Source organism: Dermacentor silvarum, chromosome 8, assembly GCF_013339745.2.
Source record: "Dermacentor silvarum isolate Dsil-2018 chromosome 8, BIME_Dsil_1.4, whole genome shotgun sequence".
In the NCBI taxonomy this organism is placed as follows: domain Eukaryota; kingdom Metazoa; phylum Arthropoda; class Arachnida; order Ixodida; family Ixodidae; genus Dermacentor; species Dermacentor silvarum.
Window position 1 is genome coordinate 159578612 of NC_051161.1, and position 18106 is coordinate 159596717.

At 48.8% G+C, this 18106-nt stretch overlaps 1 protein-coding gene across 1 annotated transcript in view; it reads right to left on the bottom strand.

The window, feature by feature from the left end:
• The window catches only part of LOC119462538 (sodium-coupled monocarboxylate transporter 2-like), a 69514-nt gene extending 51855 nt beyond the window's left edge, over positions 1 to 17659 (bottom strand). Inside the window, exons 1-3 of the mRNA XM_049673029.1 lie at positions 17599 to 17659; positions 15874 to 15925; positions 12224 to 12291 (exon numbers count right to left, since the gene is read on the bottom strand). The gene's annotated coding sequence lies outside the window, so the exon portion shown is untranslated. The remainder of the gene's footprint in view (positions 1 to 12223; positions 12292 to 15873; positions 15926 to 17598) is intronic.
• Between the last annotated feature and the right edge of the window lie 447 nt (positions 17660 to 18106).

Below are 18106 nucleotides of genomic sequence, written 5' to 3' on the forward strand. Positions count from 1 at the left end.
ACTGCGATGCATGCTGGATCCGACCAGTACGCGCACGGAAACGGCTAATGTCATGCGGCGACTCATAGGAGAGTACCAAGGGACGAGGACTGAGCTGTTGCAACAACTCAAGATCACCTACACCGCTGAGGCTCAAACACCTACAACAGCACCGAAAGAATACCATGGGGAAGCCAACGAAGATCTGGACGCCCCCATCACCTTCGCGGGACTTTACGCAGCCGCGCAGACTTTCAAAAAGAACACAGCACCAGGACCAGACCGCGTCACCAATGCGATGCTTCGCAATCTCAGTGACACGGCCATCGGACAGCTTGTGCATTTGTTCAACGATCAGGTCTGGAGGAAGGGAGGTCGGGTACCAGTGCCATGGAAATCGGCCAACATCATCATGATCCCAAAACCTGGTAAGCCGCGAGAGATCGGACAGCTGCGGCCCATCCCATTAACATCGTGCATGGGCAAGCTCTTTGAAAGAGTTGTGCACACCCGGCTGCAGCATCACCTCGAGCGTAACAGCTTTCTTCCGGACTCAATGTTCGGCTTTCGCAAGGGAGTCTCTGCACAGGACGTCTTCCTCATGCTAAAAGACGAGGTCCTCGGCCCTCCCCGGACAGCCTAGACAGAATCCTGCTCGCCCTTGACGTTCAAAAGGCTTTTGACACCATATCTCACTCCGCCATACTAGAGGGCCTTGAGGACGTCGGATGCGGAGAAAGAACATTTCATTACATTCAGGACTTTCTGCGTGACCGCACTGCAACAATTGCGCTCGGAGCGTCACGGTCGCTCCCATATGAACTGCCGCGCCGCGGCACGCCTCAAGGTGCAATTTTGTCTGCGCTCCTATTCAATATTGGAATGCGCAAGCTCGCGCTACAGTTACAGGAAGACGAGGATCTCGGCGTGGCAATTTACGCCGACGACATTACGCTCTGGGCGACCAAAGGCTCATAGGGGGACAGACAAAACACACTTCAGCAAACCGTAGACACGGTCGAATCATACACAAAGCATGCCGGCATGAAATGCGCACAGAGAAAATCAGAATACATACATATTCGACCACCACGAACTCAAGCCAACAGAGCTCCACCGTTACAACTACTTCTAGACGGAGAACCTATCCGAAAAGTCCAGCAGCTACGAGTGCGCGGAATGCATATACAGGAAACGGGCAGTGCCGGCATCGCCCTGTCCAAACTCAAGCGCACGGTTCGCAGTGTTAGTAGCCTCATTAACAGAATAGCACGTAGCAGAGCGGGAATGACGGAGACAGACACTACGAAATTAGTACAGGCCTTCGTCATAAGCAGAATCACTTACGCTCTTCCTTTCCAAGCGGCCCGACAAACTGACATCGACCAAGCAAATCGACTGCTCCGGTTTGCCTGCAAGGCGGCACTCAGCCTGCCCGAAAACACGAGCACTGACCGTTTCAGTGAGCTGGGCATGATGAACACATACGAAGAACTCGCCACGGCCACACTCATGGCCCAGCGCGAAAGACTAAGCGCAACACCCCAGGGGCCCTCCGTGCTAACACGACTATGATACCCCCTAACGCCACAGTTTTGCGGAGACGAGACCATACTTATGCCACCTTATCTACGAGCAAGAATCCATGTGAACCCCATCCCACGTCACATGAGCCCTCACTTCCAGAAACGGCGACAAGCCCGAGCAGCCATCATATGCAAAAGGCAGAAGGACGCAGACACATACTTTACTGACGCAGGCTTATACCCCAGAGGTGAGACAGCGACTCCTACTTATGTGGCTGTCGCGACAAACCAGGGGAGACCGATCGTAGCAGCGTCCGTACGCACAACTTCAAGCGCCACGGCGGAATCCGCGGCCATAGCCCTAGCCATCCGAGACGCTGACGCGAAGAGCCAGTCGGCTTATATACTCACAGACTCGCAAGACGCCTGCCGCCTCTTCCTTCGGGGAGTTCTACCAGCCGGTGTCCTTCGCATACTAGGACCAAGCCTCCAAATGGACCACGGGATAACCTGGTGTCCCGCGCACACCGGAGTGGAAGGCAACGATCGGGCGGATCGTCTGGCTCGAGGTATAACAGGCCGAGCCGCGATACATACCGCTCGAACGGACGCCTATCCGACACCCGGCAGCACAACGAGAGACATACTTCATACGCAACGACTAGGAAGACGATCCAAAGCTCCACCTCACCCCAAGCTCAACAGGCGACAGCCGAGGGACTGGCGCCTAATACAGACAAACATCTAGCCACAATTACATAGATTGCACAAAATATTTCCCAACAAACACAGCGACAGGTGTCCATGGTGCGACTCCACCCCGACACTAGAACACATCACTTACCAGTGCACGCAGCGTGCGGTAGACGCCGTCTCGCCGCTACTTACCGATACACTAAACAATTGGTCGTGGGAGGCGCGACTCTCCGAACTGGACTTGGGAAGCCAATTGGCGACCCTTGAACAAGCCCGGCGTGCCGCAATAGCCAGTGGGGCCCTGGAAGAGGGTCTCCACCCACAGTAACCAAGCACGATCTTTATTTAGATAAAGTTGTTTCTCTCTCTCTATCGACCAATAGCAGCCGTAAGTGGGAATTTGTCAATAGCACACTAAACAACAAAAACCGCAGCTCCTCTTCTCCTGTACAGTCACCGTCAGCTCAATATCGCCTCACAGCCAGATGCGCCGCTTTTGTATATATTTGATCGGTCATGCGACTGTTGTTGGAATAAGGTATGCGAAGGAAGCTGCTTAGCGCAGGCATTCGCTGAGGTTTGTGGTGTTCATCATCATCATCATCATCATCAGCCTATATTTATGTCCACTGCAGGACGAAGGCCTCTCCCTGCGATCTCCAATTTGTGGTGTTAGTAAGACTTAAACGGGAAGCATACTGTGCGGAATCGCAGGCACCTTGCGGTAGGTGGAGATTTGGCCACGCCTCGTATATAGCTTTTTCAATATATATATATATATATATATATATATATATATATATATATATATATATATATATATATATATATATAGTTCAAAAAATACAAGCACGTAAGAAAAATATAACAGCACTTTAACGACGTTTCGGCCGGGGTCCGGCCTTCATCATATTGACGCGTGTGCTCTATAGGTAGACGACAACGACGATGGGGGCATTAACGGACTCCGTCTAGTGGGTCAGTGGGTTTTCGGCTGACGACGAAGAAGACGTGTCTCCGTTCTGTTTTGCTAGAACAGGTTGTCCTGCTGTTCTTGCAGAACGTCTCCCTGTCCTCTCTTGGCGTTGTACCGCGACAGCGGTGGAGGTGCTGGGTATATTATCCCGCCTGATGCTCCGGACTCCTTCTGGGAGTCGTTCATCTAGCCCGGACGCATTGTAACCAATTACGACCCCTGTGCATCGCTTCAGTCGTCGACTGCTAAGCCTTGCCCCGGAGTTCTCTCTTCAACCACATCTTTCCAGGAGCTCCACACATCTGGCAATGGCCGAAATCAGCCCACCACAAGCACCCCAATGCAGCCGGTCTCCCAGTCAACAACAAGTAACTGTTCTTCATCCGCTGGTTCCCGATCGCTATCGCGGTGCAGCCTTCGAAGACATTGAAGACTGGCTTGACAAGTACGAGCGCGTCGCCCAGATTAACCAGTGGACTGAGCAGCAAAAGCTCTCCCACGTCTATTTCGCGCTTGACGACAGTAGCCGTACTTGGTACGAGAACCGCGAAGCTAGCCTATCGACATGGCATGACTTTCGGCAGAAAATCACCGATACGTTTGCAAGTGCCGACCGACGCGACCGCGCCCAGCAATTGATGGAGCTACGGGTGCAACAACCCAATGAGTCGGTCACAATGTTCGCCGAAGACATGGCCCGTCTTTTTCGTAGAGCCGACCCGAACATGACCGAGGATAGGAAGTTACGTTACCTCATGCGAGGTGTAAAAGAGCAGTTGTTCGCGGGGCTTGTGCGGAATCCACCAGTCACCGTCGCTGATTTTGTCAAAGAGGCTAGGGCTATTGAGCGGGCCCTTCATCAACGGTGCAGGCAGTACGATCGACTGTCCACCAGCACCGCCATCAATGCCTCCGCATGACTTCAGGGTATCAGAGCCCCTTGCATGAATTGATCAGAGAGATCGTCAGAGAAGAAGTTCACCGGATCCTGACACCGACACTGGATAGCCCCGTCGCGTCAATCGGCGAAGTGGTACGCGACGAAATCAGGCAGGCGTTACCGGAAGCCGATCTTCCCGACCACCAGCGTCCATGAGTTACGCCGACGCTGTCCGATGTTCCCCAACCGTTACAACCACACCCCCGTTCAACCAGCTCCAGAGAGCCGCTCCTTGGTCGCCGCCGCAAGAGGAGGCATGGAGGCGCGCATCCGTGATGCCGATGCAGTCGTACCGCCAGCTGTCATTCGCCGCGCCTTGGACCGCGCCACAAACGACCCTACGAGACGGCCACAATTTCGGAGATCCGACGCGTGGCGCACCGCCGATAACCACCCTCTCTGTTTTAACTGCGGGGGTGCCGGCCATATTTCGCGCCATTGCTGGCATCGCGACACATCATTTCGACCTCTTCGTCCGTGGTCTGATGGTCGACGTGCAGATGGCGACTCCTTGCTACGCCGCGAGGATGCTGCTTTTCAGGGACTCCCCATGCATAGCGCACCCGAATGACGAATCGGTGCCCAATGATCGGACTGATTTCGGCCGTCGGTCGCGATCTTCTCCACGCCAGATGCCTGCTGGACGTACTTTTGCTAACCTTCAAGGCCGAACGTCGCCCAGCCCCCGCCGGGGAAACTGAAGGCGGCGACCTCTGAGGGTGAGGTTGGAGGCCCGCCGCAAGAGAATAAAAAGCCCCCAACTCGCACGCTGCAAAACGCCGAGAAGCCGATATCCACCGACCCCAAGAAATTGTGAGCGCCGACCTTGATGTTATCGTGGATGGGCAGCCGGTGACAGCGTTAGTCGACACTGGTGCCGACTTCTCTATCAATTTTTTGCTGCCAAAGCTGCCAAATCACCCTCGCGGTCACGCACTCAGCGCTGCGACGATTTGGTTACTTGTTTTCTTTACAGTAACATAAGAAGGTTCTTCCCAAAAATGTGGCTCTTTCTTCACTAATCAATTCATGCGGTTCGTCTATCATCGCACTTAAAGAGACTTGGTTAAACAACACGATCCCAGACAATGTCGTTTTGCTATGTGACTCCGTTTTTAACTTATTTCGTTGTGACCGCGGGGACCGTAGGGGTGGCGGTGTACTTCTTGCCATCAAGAAAGAGATAACTGCTGTGCTTATCGATGTCACGTCATGCATAGAGTCAGTGTGGGTTCGTTTGAAATGCGGCCCAACAGATGCCATTATTGGGGTGATTTACCGTCCTCCTAACATGACCACATCATTCTCAAGTGAACTCTGTCTTGTGTTAAGCGAATTTACAGTACGTTTTCCCAGTTCTAGCTTACAAATACTAGGTGACTTTAACTTTCCTGTAATTAATTGGTCCTCATTAACAGCCCCAGGTAGTGATCCAGAAGCTCAGGCTTTCCTTCAGTGCTGCCTTGATTTCTCATTGCAGCAACTTATCACCGAACCCACGCGTCGTTCCGCCACTTCAGCCAATGTTCTCGATCTTATCGTAACCAACAATCCTTACATTTGCTCTAATATTGCGCACTTAGAAGGCCTTTCAGATCATTCCATAATCACCGGAAATGTGAACTTTGTGCCTCACAGAAAATCAACGCGTACTAAACAAATCAGGTGCTACAACCGAGCAAACTTCGGTGAAATAAACGCCGAGTTGGCAGTCTTTGCTGAACACTTTCTTCACGATTTTCGAAAACGTTCAGTGGAGGCCAACTGGAACCTGTTCAGTAAAAAACTTGCTGCTCTTGTCGACAAGTACATACCTATCATTAGCATACCATGCACCAACACTGCGCCTTGGTTTAATAGCCATCTACGTCGCCTTAACAATAAGAAGAAACGCCTGTACAGACAGGCCGACTTAAACAGGCAATCCGATTCCTGGCAACGCTACAAAGCCTGCGATAAGGAATATCAGTCGGCACTGATATCTACTCGTCGCCATTTCTTCTCACACGATCTACCATCAATGTTAACAAACAACCCTCGAAAGTTCTGGCAGACAATCAATCCTTCTAATAAACCCGATATAACCCTAACCGATGCAGCAGGAGACAGTATTCCTGCAGCTGAATGCGCTGAAGTATTCAATAAAGCATTCACATCAGTTTTTACCAGAGAAGAGGCTTTTTTAGCCCACAACACAATGAATATTTCAAACACCTCAATGTCCGAAATAATTATTAGTGAGACCGGTATCTTATCTTTACTAACGAAACTTAAAACTTCATCAGCCTCTGATCACCTAGGTTTCAACAACAAAATACTCTTGAATTCATCAGAAGGTATTCATCGCATCTTGTCCGCTATTTTTTCACAGTCTCTTTCATCTGGTTTCGTTCCAAGCGACTGGCGGTTAGCTAAGGTCGTGCCGATTTTCAAGTCTTGGGATCGTTCTTTGCCTCTCAATTATCGTCCCATTTCATTAACTAACACAGTTTGCAAACTCCTTGAGCATGTGATTCACTCCCAGGTTATTAACTATTTAGAAGAACATAACATCATCTTTAAGTACCAACATGGTTTCCGTAAAGGCTACTCGTGCGAAACGCAACTTGCTGGATTCATCCAAGACCTACATTCATCTGTCGATGCTGGTATTCAAGTCGATTCCATATTTTAGATTTTTCAAAAGCTTTTGATAGGGTACCTCACAATCGGTTATTAACAAAGTTAGCACTGCTTAATATTCACCTTCTTGTTTTAGCATGGGTAAAACATTTTCTTTCTTCAAGGTTTCAGTTTACCACTGTCAATAACCATAATTCTTCTTTCAGCCAAGTACATTCTGGCGTCCCACAAGGAAGTGTACTTGGTCCCTTACTTTTCCTGATATTCATAACGATTTACCTAACTCTGTTTCGTCCCAAATCAGACTTTTCGCTGACGATTGTGTAATTTACCGTAACATTTATTCTAATGATGATTGCCTTGCCCTACAACATGACATTGACTCAGTAACAGCATGGTGCTCTACCTGGCTCATGCAACTTAACCCTTCCAAAACAAAATGCATGTCTTTCACTAACCGTAAGTCTCGAATTCCAACCGCATATACCTTAACAATAATCCACTTGAGTTGGTAACCACTTATAAGTATCTCGGTGTTCACATTTATTCCGACTTAACATGGAACCATCATATTAACTTTACCGTTGCATCCGTTAATCGGTCATTAGGTCTTTTAAAACATAACCTAAAGCATGCTCCTTCCCACCTCCGATCACGTGCTTATACCACTCTAATCCGGCCTAAAATCGAATATGCTTCGGCAATTTGGGACCCACATCAAGCATATCTAATAAATAGCATTGAATCACTGCAGAACCGCGCAGTTCGTTTCATCTACTCTGATTATTCACGTCATACCAGCATCACAGCATTGAAGAAACGTGCCGGCTTTCAAGAACTATCCCTCCGCCGTAAAATTGCACGTTTATCACTTTTTCATAAATTGTATCATCACTCAACTCTTCATAACGACTTTTTTTGTTTGCCTTCTGCTATTTTTGATAGACGCGACCATCCTTTCAAAGTCAAGCGCGTGTCATGTCGTTCATTTAACTATGCACATTCATTCATTCCACGCACTATAACTGACTGGAACGCTTTGCCTCCACGTGTGTTGCTACCACCACAGATCACGATAAATTTTTAAATCTACTTTCTGCCAGTGCTACAGCGTAGTCATTGTGTATATTGTTATCTGGACGTGCATCGGTTTTTTTACTTCTATGATGATTCTCGTTTTGTTTTTGTTTTTTAAATAAATTTGTTTGCAGGTTGTATAGCTGTTATCAATCTGTATAGTGTTGCATAGTGTTATGACTGTATAACGAAATTCTAACTTGTTAGTATAGTTTCACATGTGTTCTCTTTGTTGTTGTATTTGTGCCCCCCCCCCCTATGTAATACCCTCGGTGCGAGGGCCTTTAGGGGTATTTTGTATAAATAAATAAATAAGTCAGGAACTCGCCCTCCACCTGAGGAAAGTAAAGACGCCAGGACGGGACCTCACATAAGGACGGCAGGCGGCCAATTACTGATGCCTCCTGGAAAGATGTACTGCAAGAATTAATATTGGAGATTCTTCTTTCGTGGCCGCTTTCAGTTCTTCCTGCGTGCTGTAAAGATTTGATTATTGTAATGGATTCCTAAGGGAATATGGAGCCGTAATTAACATTCCAGACCACATGGTGACGTTTTTATAAGAGCCCTGGTTTAGTCCATTGCTTATGGCCGCAACACAATTCCTTTCGTATAACAGAAGATGACGTCGTAATCCCACCTCGGTCACGTATTCTTGTTTCGGTGGCCTGTTACGTACTATTTCATTGCGAAGGAGTTGCCGATCAAATAACCATTCTGTTTGCTTACTCATGGTATCTCGGTCGCACGAGGAATTGTAAATGTCACGAGGAATTGTATATATATATATATATATATATATATTATATATTATATATATATAATATATAATTGTACTGAGGCGATTGACCGCGCTTCGATGTCTGGGGAAAGAAGACGACGATGTGTGGTTGTTGTTGACGCTCTAGCTCGCGCTCGCCGGTAACCAGACCTGCCTTTCGGATAGGCCATCGGATACAGGCCTATCCGAAATACAGGATACAGGATAGGGATACAGGATAGGATAGGATACAGGCCATCGGGCGTCACAAAGCCGTTTTTTCGCGATCGGCCTCTGCCATCGGCACCTGCCAGTATCCCGAGCGCAGATCTAAGGACGAGAAGAATTCTGCTCCCTGTAGGCAGTCCAGGGCATCGTCGATGCGTGGTAGAGGGTACACATCCTTGCGGGTTATTCGATTAAGACGGCGGTAATCCACGCAGAACCGGATGGATCCGTCCTTTTTCTTTACCAGCACACGAATAGGCCCAGGGACTGCTGGAGGCTGGATTATTCCACGTTTCAGCATATCGTCTACCTGCTCATCGATGACACGGCGTTCTGCAGTCGACACACGATATGGCGCTGGCGCATGGTGCTTGTTGACCGGTATCGATCCGATAGACAACTGCTGATGTTCGACCTAAGAAGACTGGTTGTGGTCGAAGGAGCTCGAAAACGCTGCAGGAGTTGCACAATCAAGTTGTGCGGCGCAGGTGTGAGGGAGGAATCGACGGCATTTAAGATATGTCGTCAGGATCGTCGGTGTCAGCGGCAGGAGCGATGGCACAATCGGTAGTGATGCCTTATCGCCAAGCATTGCATCCTCGAAAAGGCAGTCAAAAGTCTCGAAGCTTCCCAGACACTCGCCGCGTAGTTGAAGTGACGGACATTCATACATTGCACACGTAGATAGCGCAGAACCATTGCAGAAGTTGATGACAGCCCACGGGAGGAGGAAGTTTCGGCGCCGAGCAGGAGCTGCAGATGGCGAAAACAAAACAGGTGAGTTGGCGGCGGCAGGCGAAAACACCGGTACCAGAGCGACGGACAAAGGGGCGATGTGGACGTCAGCCGCGGCAAACACTTTAGGGGGAGCGTGGTCATCGAGGTCAGGCACGGCGTCGACAATGTGAGTTCGGCACGCGCGCAGTCCACGAGGGCTTGATGAGTAGACAGAAAATCCCATCCTAGGATTACATCGTAGGATGATCGGGGCAGGACGACAAACTAACGGCATACATAACATTTTGAATATTACACGGGCTGTGCACTGAGCGGTAAACTTGACGTGATGCGAGGTCGCCGTACGCAGGGAAACATCGTAAGCGGGGTGGTCACTTTTCTCAGATCGCGGCACAATTTTTCGCTAATTACAGAAACAACAGCTCCTGTGTCGACAAGTGCACGTACGGCGATACCTTCTACCAATAAATCAATTTCGTTAGGCGGGTAAAAATGAGGTCTTGGAGAGTTCGATGACGGCGCAGTTCTTGCCTCGGGAACTGCGGCTGTTAGTTTTCCTCTCGTGCGGGGCTAGGTCGCGAAGCATCGGGGAGATGGATCGGCGACGGGGAGATGACCGGCGTGAGTCATACGGCGGCGTGTAGAAAACGGGTCGGCGACGGGAGAAGGAACTCGTGGTGAGTGCTGAGCACCTTGATAGGTTGGCGAAGCCACACCATGTTGAGAGCGGAAGCTGCGACGGTGACAGTGGCGGGCTATATGGCCCGCAAGACCCATGCGAAGCATATGGGCCGGTTATCAATGGTACGCCACGGATTCACAACAGATGGTCCCTGTGGGCGCAGAAGGATGGGGCACCGGGCGTGAGGGTGGCGGCGACGTGTAGAAGGACCCGGTGGCACGGTAGGCGCCAGAAAGAGGGGGCCTGTGGTCTGGCAAGAGCGGCAGCGTAAGTTAATGGCGTAGGGACAGGCAACGCCGGCGGGGCAGTTGGTAGTGCCTGGGCGACTTGCGTCTCAATGAAATGACGAAGATGGATCTAAAGATGACGGCGCTGGCTCAGGTGTGTGGGCGACAAGGGAAAGTTGACGTGCAACTTCCTCGCGGATGAACTGCTTTATGTGTGGCAGCAAAACGGTGTGATCGGCAGTGGCGTCGCTGGCAAGGGTGGAAATGTCTGCTGTATCTTGAGCAGCACGGCGCGTCGACGCACGCTGCTTTCGCAGCTCGTCGTAAGTCTGGCAGAGTTGTATCACCTCGGCTACCGTCTGGGGGTTCCTAGCGACAAGCATCTGAAATGCGTCGTCGTCGACTCCTTTCATGATTTGCTTTATTTTCCTCCTTCAGTGAGAGATGAGTCGACGCGCTTGCACAGGGAGAGAACATCTTCGATGTAGCTTGTAAACGTCTCCTCCCTGCGTTGGACTCGACTGCGCAAGCGCTGTTCCGCGCGAAGCCGGCGCACGGCGGGACGACCGAAGACCTCCGCGACGGCTGCCGTAAAGGTCGACCAGCTCGTGATTTCGGTTTCATAGTTTTTGAACCAGAGGCCGGCTACATTAGTGATGTAAAAGTGAACGTTCGTGAGCTTGGCGCGGTCATCCCATTTGTTACTAGAGCTCACTCGTTCGTACTCGGCGATCCAATCCTCGACGTCCTGGTCGTCGGTGCCGCTAAATACAGGTGGGTCCCGTTGTCGGGGCACGCCAGCACAGTGGATTGTCGTTGGCATGGGAGCAGCTTGCGATGGGCCAGGATCAGTCATGGTGAAAGCTGATGGTAGCGTACGGCTGCGAAGTTCCAGGATGGACAGTACCCAGCACCTCCACCTTAAAATGGGGGTGTTGGTCTTCAAGCAGGCCTCGATGTGGCGTTACAGAAGGCTATCCGAAAGGCAGGTCTGGTTACCGGCGAGGGCGAGCTAGAGCGTCAACAACAACCACACTCATCGTCGTCTTCTTTCCCCAGACATCGAAGCGCGGTCAATCGCCTTCAGTACAATATATATATATATATATAATACAATTCCTCGTGACATTTACAATTCCTCGTGCGACCGAGATACCATGAGTAAGAAACAGAATGGTTATTTGATCGCGAGGGTCCGGCATCCTCAGTCATTGTGAAGGCAGATGGTAGCGTACGGCTGCGGAGTTCCAGGACGCTGAAGGGGACTACCCAGCACCTCCACCAAATGCAACAAGAGTATTTTGCAGGTAGAGTTGATAAAGCGGTTTAACAAGCCGGATCGTTGAAAACCGACCTAGCGCGAACCACACGATCGTCAACGTCTTCTTCCACACACTGGCTGGCACAGAGCTGGTGCCGATGTGCTCCCGTACAATTATATATTATATATATATATATAAACACGTCGTATTATGGCATCGAACTAGGGTAACCCAGCCAGCAGTTGTGTATGCGACACAAGCATTTGTCTGACGACTATAGTAGTCACGCAACTGCTCGCTATACGAAACACGTTGGCACACCCGGTACTAAGCCAGAACAATGCTGCAGCTGGCTATCTGTAGGATGCTTTCAATAATCTGTGATATGTGCAGAAATCTTTTACCGCCGATTATGAAAACCACTGTTAGGTAAACCTGCTGTCAGTGAAAAACTGTCAATTAATGATCTTGTGCTGCTATTTGCTGTTGCTTCATAACAAATATTCTCACCAGCGCTGTGTATAGAGTTCCGCAAAATCCGATGATTACGTTGCACCACACAAGTGGAGCCCCAAACACTGCAAGAGAAGAAATGCAAAAGAAAAAATAGCCTGAGTAAAAACCAGGGCTTCTACATGAAAGGTCCACAAAGAATGTAGGTTATCACATGTTATTATATGGCTCTAGTGAACAGCACACTATTCAGACGTAGACAATTCTTTGAGCTTCGGACGCGTGCCTCTTTTCCAACGGTTAGTTGACGGATGTCGCTTTACTTACACAATAAAAAAGCGTGTTCTAATAGAAAAAGTTATTTAATTACTCGGCGAATTAACCGAAGCGTAAATAAAACAGGACATAAAGAACAGAAGACAAGACACCACGTCTTCTGTTCTTTCTGGCCTGTATTATTTCCGCTAGTATGGCTTCACCAAGTATCAACCAACTAGCCTAAGGATAAGTTATCTTAATTGAATTACAGTGAGCAGTACCGAGCAAGAAAAGTAATCGACGAATACTAAAATTACCAAATAGTTTAATAGGCCGTGCCGTATAAAATTGCAAACATTCGCGTATTAAATAAAATGACAAGGACGGTGTCACGCAAGAACAGGTAAACATGACCGCGGAAACTCGCTGTGAAAACACCGGAGTGAGAAAGCGCACCAGCAGCAGCCGGCAAATTGACCTTCGCGCTGTTTCTTGTCTAGTTTCAACGCGAACTAAACGTCGAAAGCACTGTGCTAATGAAGGTACCGGCACTCAGCGCATGCACTTTGTCCCAATCGCAGATCGCTTTGAAGATAAGGCTCGCGTGGGCGTGCACTTCGTCCACATCGCAGATCGCTTTCAAGATACGCGCACGCGCAGCCGCGCTGTGAGCAGCAGCCGATGAAGCAGAACGCACGCTCTCTCCGTCACCTCACCCCCGTGCCTCGGGCGCGACAGAAGACCACGCGCTTCCGGCCCGCCTTCCTCCCTTGCGTGCGCTACATTGAGCCACGATTGCCGGCTCACCCTCGTACGCTTTCACTCGCACACACAGCGTACAGCGCGCGGTGACCACTTTATTGGCGTTGGACTTAATGGGCAACCTCTAGGCGATGGCGACGAGGACGGCGGCGAGGACGGCGACGGCAGAAATGCGCTCGGAGTGTCCATATAATTGCTATCGCAATCAAATGTAATTGATTGCAAGTAGGTATTTTACATGCAATAAGGTACCTGCAAGTTTGGTGGCTGACGTTGACAGCTTTCAAAAGTGGGGAAAAGGGGTAACATGTGGCCTACCTTCCCCCCCCCCCCCCTCCCTCATTTAGGCAGTAGAATGAAGGCCAAGTGCTCCTCTTTGCCCGCCTTTCCTTTCCTTCGAGGGACTATTATCTCCTTGGCCTGCGGTGTACGACACCAGAGGAATGTTTATACCCCAGTGGTTGGGCGTCTCGACGTGATCAAGCTCATCGCGCCTCCTACTTTTCTAGAAGCAACGAACTTAGGGGCGCGTTTGTAACCCAGCAACTATTTCTTTTATTTTACATTCATTAGTAGCTTGACCTGCAGGGACGGGCCCTACTCTATGTTTTACTTTATTCTTTGAGATTTGTCATCCCGCTCTTTCTTTCCTCCCCTCCTTCCAATCTTCCATTTCTATGTTTCTATCTTCGTCCTTTCCGAAGAGTAGGCAGGCGTTGTGGCCCTTCCGGTAGCAGTTGCCAGCCTTGCTCCCTTGCTTTCTTCTTTCCTGTGTATGTTTACAAACCAAATAATAATATATAATAATTCCTTTCCTTCGCCTCTCCTCCCTCCCTGTAATTACACATATGCAAGAATGTCATTATCTTGATTTACCGCGTCGTACTGTAATCATGTTAAAGCGAATGAGAAAGGTATATTTAACCTGCTTCAAGCGCACAGCTGAAGGAATATACAGGTCCTGAAAACATTTCTCATAAGGTATACTGCGTGGGTTTCCAAGGATCTTTACGTTCTGTTTCCTAATTCTAGGTATGAGGGCCAGATGGCAAGCGAACGGGGCACTGTAATATTAAAACACCTTTTTAAGATTATCTACCGACGTGATTGCAAATTATCGATCAATTTATGTAACCCGGACGAAGTGTGAAAATTCCTGAATACGTATTTCACGAACATATTTCTCCGTTTCCATTCGGGGGGGGGGGGGTGCAAGTTTCTGTGGCAATGAAAGGAAAGCTGCGGAGGCAAAACGCCAATACAACAAGGGTGATGCCGAAGAAACTTCCATATTATCACTCACGTTAGTTTAAGAAACACAAAACATAAACGTCTTATGTATTATGAAAAATGCGACAAAGTGTACCACAGAACCTTAAATTTGACTGTTTTACTTTATTACGCTTCCGCATTGGGCCAATTCCTGCTATCCATTAGAATTTTTAAATTTCTGGCTTTAGATTTGCCCCATTTTTATAACTATCTCCACCTCCCACATTTTATAACTATCTGGCCACCCCAATAGCTTAATATTTACTGCTTAGCTTGCTCAGCGCCGTCACGGGAATGACAACTCGAGACACTGCCTTTAACAATGCTCCCTCGGTGAAGCTTACGACATGGAGCTGTTTGAGAAACATACGTTCAATCCAGTGTATACGAGTAGAAGTCGGAACACCTCGTCCCAACATTTTTTCCCAATAATAGCCAGAGCGTGTAAGCAAATTAAGCCGCTTAAGCGCAGTGCCCCCTTCCACCGAGTGCAGAACCTTCGTAGAATAGCAGGCCAGATGCTCCATTTTCCGGCTTACCTCTCTACATTTTCCAATCATTAACTACTACTTCTTCTTCAACCGGGTGACGGTGTGATCCTCAAATGTTTTTCCATGGTGCTGGAGAAGTATATCCTTTTTTCAGGTTGTGCTTCTTAATCAGGCATTATATAGCTTTTTGTATGAATTTTGCTCATTTCCTTCGATCCTACCGTGTGCCGCGTTGGTTTTACTTCTTGAGATCGCCAACGCCGATTGTGCCTGTGTTCTACCTTTTCTCGATACGATTAAAACGATTGCGCAAGGCCCTGCTCTGCAGATGATTACGTAGATGCGTAGAGCAGCGCACATGCTGCCCACAAGTGGCGTATGTACACCCTGCCGGTTGGCCGCAGCCAGTCACCGATGAACCTCCGCTCACACGCGTGGAGAGCTGAAACCTATACGGCGAGCACGTAGACTAGACTATGAAGATTAAGGAGGCGTTAGTTGCCTCAAGCAGCAATAGAGGGCCACTACGAAGAGTTTTGTTACCGGAAAACACTTTCCGTGCCTACGGTCGTATCTCGAGAGCTTAGTTCACTGCTTAAACCGGAGAATCAAGACAGCAAGTTAGGCAGTTGGTCAGGATTCATCGTAAGGTTCGTAAGAGCGCAAAACAAGACACGGACAATAAGAAGGACGAACCGACGACACGGAGCTAAGCTTTCCCTACTTTCCTACACTTCCTACAGCTTTGCTTACACGGCGCTCAACTTCCCTTCTGGCTTGCAGTATATTCCTAGTATTCAGGGCTCTTTCTTGTGGTCAACTTCAGCGCCCCGTCGTCGTTCTTTCCTTCGTATTGTCCGTGTATTGTGTTGCCTGCTACCAACCTTACGATTAAGATGCCGCTCTGCCGTAAAACTTTCTCACATGTGACGATTGTGAGGCTGGCCGCAAAGATAGATAACGCACCGACGCTTTGCTGCAAATGGAAAAGGCAATAATACTTTTATTGTACCAGGTCGTAAACGGATCCAAACCAACAAATCTAAAATTGCGTATTGGTGAAAATTTGTAGTTTTTTTCACCTCGATCGATATTCGGCTGCCACAGCCGGCGTTCGAGCCCACGCCCTCGGGCATAGTAGCCACTACGCCACCGCTGGGGAATTCCAGCATACTCGCTCGTGTTCTCTCACATTCGAGAATGGACACACACACCGCCTTTGGAAGACAGCACGCACCTGCGCTCCACAACGACAGCTTACGGGCACCGCCAGGAGGCGTGAAGGCTTGATCTCTATGAAAGGCATCAGAACAACTAATGCCAAAGCATGGCTGCATAGCTGTGGTCGGGTAGGGAAAGCTCACGGCAGTTGCGGCCACAGAGTTGCATACAATACTCAATAGAGGGCACTAATATCAACGAGAGCTGCAAGCGGAGCAGCAGCGGGATGAGTACAATTATTTGCCTAAACTTCATCTTTCTGGCTTCAAACTCCTGCATGACCTTGCAACTTGGGGATTTTTAACAAACCACTGTGAAAAAAATAACTGAATAAACAGTAACAAAATTATACGACAGCAGGATTCGAACACAGGACCTGAAGCACAGAAGCATTGTATTGAAAACAGTACGGCACGGATGCATGCATCGATGAGCCGCATATGAATTTCTCGCGGGCAAGCCAGTGCGTTGAGACGCTTCGTGCGTTTCAATTTAGCCACCTCGACAGGCTGAATCGTTGTATACTTAGTAGCGATTCTGCTTGTTCGCGGAGTATTCTGCACTCAGAAAACTACAGGTTGCTTTGAAATTTCGGACAGTAAACGCAGACAACGCGTAAAAACAAAGCCACAAGAACGTCTGAATTCACAAGCGCGAAGATCGGACAATCCGTGTACTGCCCAGAATTCCCATGGGGGCTGAACGATTGCAGCGCCAGCGTTCCCTCTAGTAATATTTATAAGAAACTCTATGGTTGCGGCTACATCTGTAAAGCTTGTCGCAGTCACCTCGTGGTGACACGACAAGCGGCCGCTGCGGGCAGTAGGCACGCACTCACGTGTTTCCTTTCATAAATGCGGTTTACGTACAACGGCATTTGTGTCGCGTGCACGATTTGATTAGACAGGAGAGTTTAGCTACAGAAACCGCGGCAATATTCCTCAATTTGCGGAAATAGTATTGGCGCATCTTGCGAAGTAGAAATATCACTGACAATTCGGTGAAAAAGGGTCACCGTCAAAAAGCTGGATAATGTAGGCGGGATAATATTTGGGTGCTTTATGTGAAAAGATATATCCGGGCCATAAACTTATAGTGGTAGAGAAATTAGATTTGAGTACGTCGCGTCGTTGAATGCATAGAGAATCGGAATGCATGGGCATGCTTGCATTTTAGCTTCATCAACATGCTCCTGAAAGTAATATTCATCCAGCAGCGAGCGATAGATACTGAGGTTCTAGTTAACTCTGCAGGCTCTTAACAGACAAATTGATTAACCGTCCTCAAACTTGAAGTCTAAACTAACATTTATGTCATTGGGGCGGGGAAACACCTCGCACAAAAGTGTACGTATGTACAAAAATGTACGTCGTGTTGTGAAGAACAAATAAATGAATGAATGAATGAAGTTGATATCCTTGTCCTTACCGTGAGGAAGAGGTAGCTGACACACGCAGTTAACGAGATGACAGAATTAAAACGTAGACGTAGGTACTAGAAAGCAAAAAGAACACATCAGCAATGAGTACAAGTGCCTTGAAATAACGTCAACCCAATCATCGCGAACACTTGGTAAACTGCACATCTTCGACAGCGAACAGCATCTTACAGCGCTTTCCCCATTGTGTTTTGTGGCGGCAAACAGGCGCAGAAAACGAATACACATAGAAGGAACACACCACAGCGCTGCGGTGTCGTTTCTGTTTCGCTTTGTTTTTGCTCTGTTTTCTATTACAAGCATTGTCTAACCAAATAGACAAACGTTGCACACACCTGCAATTCGTTCTGCCGTTGTGTCCTGAGCTATCTCTTCTGTAATCCTTCTATACCATCACGGCACGTATGGCGCTGATGGCGAGCTTCGGGCTCTTTATGCTTGGCTGTACCGAGTGCGGCGCGACTCATGCAAAAGCAGGCATATGCATGCCGGCATAGC